The sequence below is a fragment of the Rhagoletis pomonella genome, unplaced genomic scaffold (genome assembly GCF_013731165.1).
Source record: "Rhagoletis pomonella isolate Grant_MI unplaced genomic scaffold, Rhpom_1.0 Rhpom_scaffold_00209, whole genome shotgun sequence".
Taxonomy (NCBI): Eukaryota; Metazoa; Arthropoda; class Insecta; order Diptera; family Tephritidae; genus Rhagoletis; species Rhagoletis pomonella.
Genome location: NW_023458763.1, coordinates 88550 through 96161, shown reverse-complemented (window position 1 = coordinate 96161; position 7612 = coordinate 88550).

Sequence of the window (7612 nt, the reverse complement as noted above, 5' to 3'; positions counted from 1 at the left end):
CACGCTATATAAACGTGTATTTGGTTGCGAAACCACCCCCGGCCCAGCAATGGGTTGTGCGCTGGGCTTGGGACCCGCCACGTAAAAACCAAGTCCCGTGAAGAAGCAAGGCAAAGCCTCGGATGAGACCCCCCTTATGATGACGACCACGGCAAACGTTTAAAGGACTACGATTTGAGGGCATGCACCTGGAATGTCCGGACCCTTATTGGGGAAGATGCCTCTGCCCCACGATTGAGAGAAATAGAGATTGCGCCAATCGCGGTACCGCTAATCCGCTCTTTGTGATTTTGACAGAATGAGCTGTGTGCGTGACGTCATCTTGGTGCAATTGTTGAATGTGAGCATACGAAAAAACCAAATAACAATTTTAATATTTGTGCGTTAATATTTCTGCGTGGTTTTAAACAATTATTGAGACATTAAAAAGCAAAATGAAGTGTGCAGTGGCAAAGTGTAATAGTGATTACAAAAGGAAAGCGTGCTATATAAGTTTTTTTTCCGTTTCCTACGGACGCAAACCTGGCGAAAAAGTGGAAGCAGTTCTGCCGGCGAGGACATGCATTAAACACCAAATCGAGCTTTGTGCTATGTGTGTGAGCTATGAGCTTCTACATGGAACTATGTTGGCCTTTCCTTGGTGAATTGTAGTAGGTATATTTCCATGAAGTTTGCTGGAAATGACATATATACAAAAGCAGTTTCTACAGTAAATAGATACATGAACTTCACTACCTACTTATTTTTGTTAGTACCTGATTCTTTTAGTGCTGGTATGAGATAATGCACCAGTGGATAAGGTCGCCAGGCGCTAATTCAAGCGGCATCTTACCGCGCTGTTACGTACCTAATACAAAACAGTGCCCAAATTATTATACATTTAAAAGTTCAGCTTAAATTATGTTTTACTGACATAGAATATTTGTTTCCAAAAAAGTCACACTCATGCATCCTCTCGGAAATGGTACAAAAGTCATCAAATTAAAGCTGTGGAGTCAACAGCTGTGGAGTTTATGGTGGTTGGCTACCGTCCACAAATATAAATATGCACTCTGCATGGCTTTTTAAAATGGCAAGTCCAAAAATCACTTTGCTGCACACCTTCCTTTTGGTCTACATGAAATTGCAAACTCCGTTAAAACATCAATTTTTTCATGTGCTAAAAATCGTACTTATCTAAAGGGCTACATGTCCAAAATTATTGCTACATGTTCCTAATTAATCAATCTTTGTATATTTATTGATTCCTGCAAAATTATGCCATGTATTATTAAAATTAACACATTTTTCTGCATTGTTTACATATTTTTATATGCGATTTTGCATCTCTCCCTCGCAATTGCACCAAGATGAGGTCACGCAAAAATTACGCTCAAAAATCCGCTCTCATTGGCGCAATCTTGTATTCTATAATTCTTGCCTCTGCCCGGCTGGTTGATGTCCTCGTAAGGACAAAAGCTGACATCACTGCCATCCAAGAAATGCGTTGGACGGGGCAAGGCAAGCAATGTCTGGGGCCTTGCGACGTCTACTACAGCTGCCATGTAAAGGAGCGCAAATTCGGAGTTGGATTTGTGGTGGGAGAGAGACTCCGTCGCCGAGTACTGTCGTTCACCCCGGTGGACGAGCGTCTAGCCACAATCCGCATCAAAGCGAGATTCTTCAACATCTCGCTCATCTGCGTCCATACCCCGATGGAAGAGAAGGATGAGGCATCCAAGGAGCGCTTGGAGCTCACGTATGAGCACTGTCCCCCACATGATATCAAAATCGTGCTTGGCGCCTTCAATGCCAGGGTGGGCAAGGAAGGGATCTTTGGAACCACCGTCGGAAAATTCAGCCTCCACGACGTAACGTCCGACAACGGATTGTGGCTGATCGACTTCGCCGGGGCCCGAAACATGGTAGTATGCAGTACTAGGTTCAAGTATATAAATATCCATCAAGCTACGTGGCTGTCTCCGGATCGAGAAACGAGAAACCAAATCGATCATGTTGTGATAGACGGAAGGCACGCTTCCAGTGTTTTAGACGTACGCACACTCCGAGGCCCAAACATCGACTCGGACCACTATCTTGTTGCAGCCAAGATACGGACCCGCCTCTCTGCAGCAAAAAATGTGCGCCCAAATATGCAAGGAAAGCTTAGCGTCGAAAAACATGGTAATATGCAGTACTAGGTTCAAGCATAAAAAGATCCATCAAGCTACGTGGCTGTCTCCGGATCGAAAAACGAGAAACCAAATCGATCATGTTGTGATAGACGGAAGGCACGCTTCCAGTGTTTTAGACGTACGCACACTCCGAGGCCCAAACATTGACTCGGACTACTTACTATCTTTTTGCGGCCAAGATACGGACCCGCCTCTGTGCAGCAAAAAATGTGCGCCCAAATATGCAAGGAAAGCTTAACGTCGAAAAGCTGCAATCACAACAGACAGCCAGCGCTTTCGCTACTCGACTCTCACACCTGCTCTCAGAGAGCACTCTTCAACAAACCGACATATGCGAGCAGTGAAACCACATTTCCCGCTCATTAAGTACCGCCGCCGAAGAAGTAATCAGATTTCAGCGAGCCCGAAAGAACAACTGGTACGATGAGAAGTGTCAGGAAGCTGCAGAGAAAAAAGATGCCGCCTAAAGGGCCACGCTGCGATCGGACCCAACGCACGCTATGTGGGACCGCTATAGGGATCTGAAGAAGGAAGCGAGACGTATTTGCCGCAATAACAAGAGAGAGGCCGAAATACGTGAGCGCGAAGAGCTTGAAATGCTGGCCGACAGGAGGAATGCCCGAAAATTTTACCAGAGAGTTAGGCGACTTACGGAAGGTTTAAAGACCGAAGCGTACTCCTGTAAGAACAATAATGGCGACCTAGTAACTGATGTCCAGAGCGTACTTAAATTATGGAGGGAACACCTTTTCGCCGTACTAAATGGTAGCAGCACGGGAGGTTGTGGAGAAGAAGAATCCGAGCCCGCAGTCGATGATGACGGAGTCGACGTTCCACCGCCTGACTATGACGAGGTACGTATAGCAATAGCGCGGCTGAAAAACAATAAAGCCGCTGGAGCTGACAGCCTGCCAGCTGAGCTATTCAAGTACGGCGGCGAGGAGTTGATAAGGTGCATGCATCAACTCTTGTGCAGAATAAGGTCAGATGAACTCATGCCCGACGACTGCAATTTAAGTGTGCTCTGCCCAATCCACAAGAAAGGTGACCCCGCCATTCGCGCCAGCTACCACGGGATCAGCCTTCTAAGCATAGGTTACAGGGCTTATCGAGCGTATTGTGTGAAAGACTGAAGCCCACCGTCAATGCACTGATTGGGTCTTATCAGTGTGGGTTTAGACCTGGCAAATCCACCATAGACCAGGTATTCACAATACGCCAAATCTTGGAAAAGACCCGCGAGAAAAGGATCGACACTCGCCACCTATTTGTCGATTTTAAAGCCGCTTTTGACAGCACGAAAAGGAGTTGCCTATACGCCGCTATGTCCGAATTTGGCATCCCCCCAAAACTCATACGACAGTGTAAAATCACGTGGAGCATTACCACCAGCTCCATCAGAATTTGGAAAGACCTCTCCGAGCCTTTCGCCACAAAACGGGGTTTCAGACAGGGCGACGCCCTTTCATGTGACTTCTTTAATCTGATGTTGGAGAAGATAATAAGAGCTGCAGAATTAACCGCTCAGGAACAATTTACTACAAGAGCGTGCAATTGCTGTCTTATGCCGATGACATCGACATCATCGTTAACAAAAACCGCGAAGTCTGTTCTGCCTTTTCCAAGTTGGATAGGGAAGCAAAGCGAATGGGTCTGGTGGTAAACGAGGTCAAGCCGAAGTATCTGCACATTCGCGCCTTAACACCCACGTCACTCTTGACAGTTACAATTTCGTGAAAGTAGATAATCTCGTTTACTTGGGAACCAGCATTAACACCGATAATAATGTCAGCATTGAAATCCAACGCAGAATCACTCTTGCCAACAAGTGCTACTTTGGACTGAGTAGGCAATTCAGGAGTAAAGTCCGCTCTCGACGTACGAAAACCACGCTCTATAAGACACTCATCATGCCCGTGCTGGTATATGGCGCAGAAGCATGGACAATGACAACATCCGATGAGGCGGCTCTTGGAGTGTTTGAGAGAAAGATTTTGCGGAAGATTTACGGGCCTTTACGCTTTGGCGACGGCGAGTACCGTAGACGATGGAACGGTGAGCTGTATGAGCTTTACAACGACATAGTGCAGCGAATTAAAATACAGCGGCTCCGCTGGCTTGACCATGTCGTTCGAATGGACACCGACGCTCCAGCTCTGAAAGTATTCAACTCGGAACCCGCTGGTGGTAACAAAGGAGAGAGAAAGATCAGGTGGAGAAGGACTTGGCTTCACTGGGCGTTTCCAATTGGCGTCAGTTGGCTCAGAGGAGAAACGACTGGCGTGCTTTGCTGAACTCGGCAAAATCGCTTAGGCGGTTACAGCGCCAAAAAGAAGAAGAATGTACATACATACATACATACGAGCACCAATTAATTTCATTTGAAGAAATAGCGTGTCGTCTATTTCCTCTCTAGCGTATGTAGTGGTTATTTTTAGGCGCAATATTTAACTACTTCCGGCAAGGCGACTTTTACCTCGTGCCTATTTTATGGTCTTTGATATGATACCTACCGACGAGGTTGATGTCTAGCATTTTTGTAGGAACTCTATAATTATAGCAAAGGTGCCTGGACGTCAGTGTTGCCATTTTAGTTATTTTCCAGCTAGATTTAGCCGTTTTTTTGCTGTTTAGCTAGAAAAAATTCCAATTTAGCTGCTAGCTTTTTTTTAGCTTTTTTCTGAAAATCGTTTAGCTCTTTCTAGCTTTTTTTTCTAAATTTAGGGAAATCCAAATAAAAAATATGTGTAAATAAACACGACTAAAGTTGCATGTACATATCGTCCTTCTGCCTTAACTTCGTATCTGCAATAGAGGTATTTTAGAGAGTGTAAGAAAGTATGTTTATTTTCTTCCCCTAGGATACAATAAACGCATTTTTTACTTACTATTTCTGGTTCCAGTAACAGTAGTGAGTACCCTCCTTAGGTCTCTGTTCTATTTTAAAATAGTGTGACGCTTAAGCAGCTGTTATAAGTGGTGATATTAGTTTTCCCAAAAATTGTAGATACGTGGTTAAGGCAGAAACGGGACGATATGTCCACCTATACTGTATGCGCCCTTAACTCTGTTTGAGGGTACAAATAATAGATTATTGCAATACTATGTTCATCACTAAGGTACTTTTGGCACAGTTTTCTGTTGGCTGCAGTGCTGCCAACTATTTTCGAGTAAAAATCCAGATTTTTATAAAAACCCACTAGACTGAGGCTGATCGACTTCGCCGGGGCCCGAAATATGGTAATATGTAGTACTAGGTTTCAGCATAAGAACATCCACCAAGGTACATGGCTGTCTCCAGATCGAAAAACGAGAAACCAAATCGATCATGTTGTGATAGACGGAAGGCATGCTTCAAGCATTTTGGACGTACGTACACTCCGAGGGCCAAACATCGACTCGGACCACTATCTTGTACAGCAAAAAATGTGCACCCAACAATGCAAGGAAAGCTTAACGTCGAAAAGCTGCAATCACAACAGACGGCCAATTTATTCGCCACTCGACTCACACACCTGCTCTCTGAGAGCACTCTTCAACAATCCGACGTACGCGAGCAGTGGAACCACATTTCCCGATCATTAAGTACCGCCGCCGAAGAAGTAGTTGGATTTCAGCGAGCCCGAAAGAACAACTGGTACGATGAGGAATGTCAAGAAGCCGCAGAGAAAAAAGATGCCGCCTACAGGGCCACGCTGCGATCGGGCGCAACGCGAGCCATGTGGGACCGTTATAGGGAACTGAAGAAGGAAGCGAGACGTATTTGCCGCAATAAGAAGAGAGAGGCCGAAATACGTGAGTGCGAAAAGCTTGAGATGCTGGCCGACAGGAAGAACGCCCGAAAATTCTACCAGAGGGTTAGGCGACTTACGGAAGGTTTCAAGACCGGGGCGAACTTCTGTAAGAACAACAATGGCGACCTAGTGACCGATGTCCAGAATATACTTAAATTGTGGAGGGAACAATTTTATAACCTACTGAATGGTAGCAGCGCTGAAAGTAGTGAGGAAGACGAACCCGAGTCCCCAGTCGATGATGATGGAGTAGCTGTCCCAACGCCTGACTATGACGAGGTACGAATAGCGATTACGCGGCTGAGAAACAACAAAGCTGCTGGAGCTGACGGCCTGCCATCCGAGCTATTCAAGTACGGCGGCGAGGAGCTGATGAGGTGCATGCATCAGCTCGTATGCAGAATATGGTCAGATGAACGCATGCCCGACGACTGGAATTTAAGTGTGCTCTGCCCAATCCACAAGAAAGGCGACCCCGCCATACGCGCCAACTACCGCGGAGTTAGCCTTCTAAGCATAGGTTACAAGGTCTTATCGAGCGTATTGTGCGAAAGACTGAAGCCCACCGTCAACGAGCTGATTGGACCTTATCAGTGTGGCTTTAGGCCTGGAAAATCCACCATAGATCAGGTATTCACAATACGCCAAATCTTGGAAAAGACCCGCGAGAATAGGATCGACACACACCATCTATTTGTCGATTTCAAAGCCGCTTTCGACAGCACGAAGAGAAGTTGCCTTTATGCCGCGATGTCTGAATTTGGTATCCCCGCGAAACTAATACGGCTGTGTAAAATGACGTTGAGCAATACCACCAGCTCCGTCAGAATAGGGAAGGACCTCTCCGAGCCGTTTGATACCAAACGAGGTTTCAGACAAGGGGACTCCCTTTCGTGTGATTTCTTTAATCTTATGTTGGAGAAGATAATAAGAGCCGCAGAACTGAACCGCTCAGGCACAATACTTTATAAGAGCGTACAATTGCTGGCGTATGCCGACGACATCGATATTATCGGTAAAAACAAGGGCTACGTCTGTTCTGCCTTCTCGGGATTGGATAGAGAAGCAAAGCGAATGGGTCTGGTGGTGAACGAGGACAAAACGAAGTATCTCCTGTCAGCACACAAACAGTCAGAGCATGCGCGTCTTGGCACCCACGTCACTGTTGACAGTTACAAGTTTGAAAAAGTAGACGACTTCGTTTATTTGGGAACCAGCATTAACACCAATAATAATGTCAGCCTTGAAATCCAACGGAGAATCACTCTTGCCAACAAGTGCTACTTTGGGCTGAGTAGGCAATTGAGAAGTAAAGTCCTCTCTCGTCGTACAAAGATCACACTCTATAAGTCACTCATCATGCCTGTGCTGGTGTATGGCGCGGAAGCATGGACAATGAAAGCATCTGATGAGGCGGCTCTTGGAGTTTTCGAGAGAAAGATTCTGCGAAAGATTTACGGACCTTTACGCGTTGGTGATGTCGAATATCGCAGACGATTTAACGATGAGCTGTATGAGCTTTACAACGATATAGACATAGTGCAGCGAATTAAAATCCATGTCGTTCGGATGGACAGAAACGCTCCTGCTCTGAAAATATTCAACGCGGGCCGCGATGCTGGTAACAGAGGAAGAGGAAGGCCT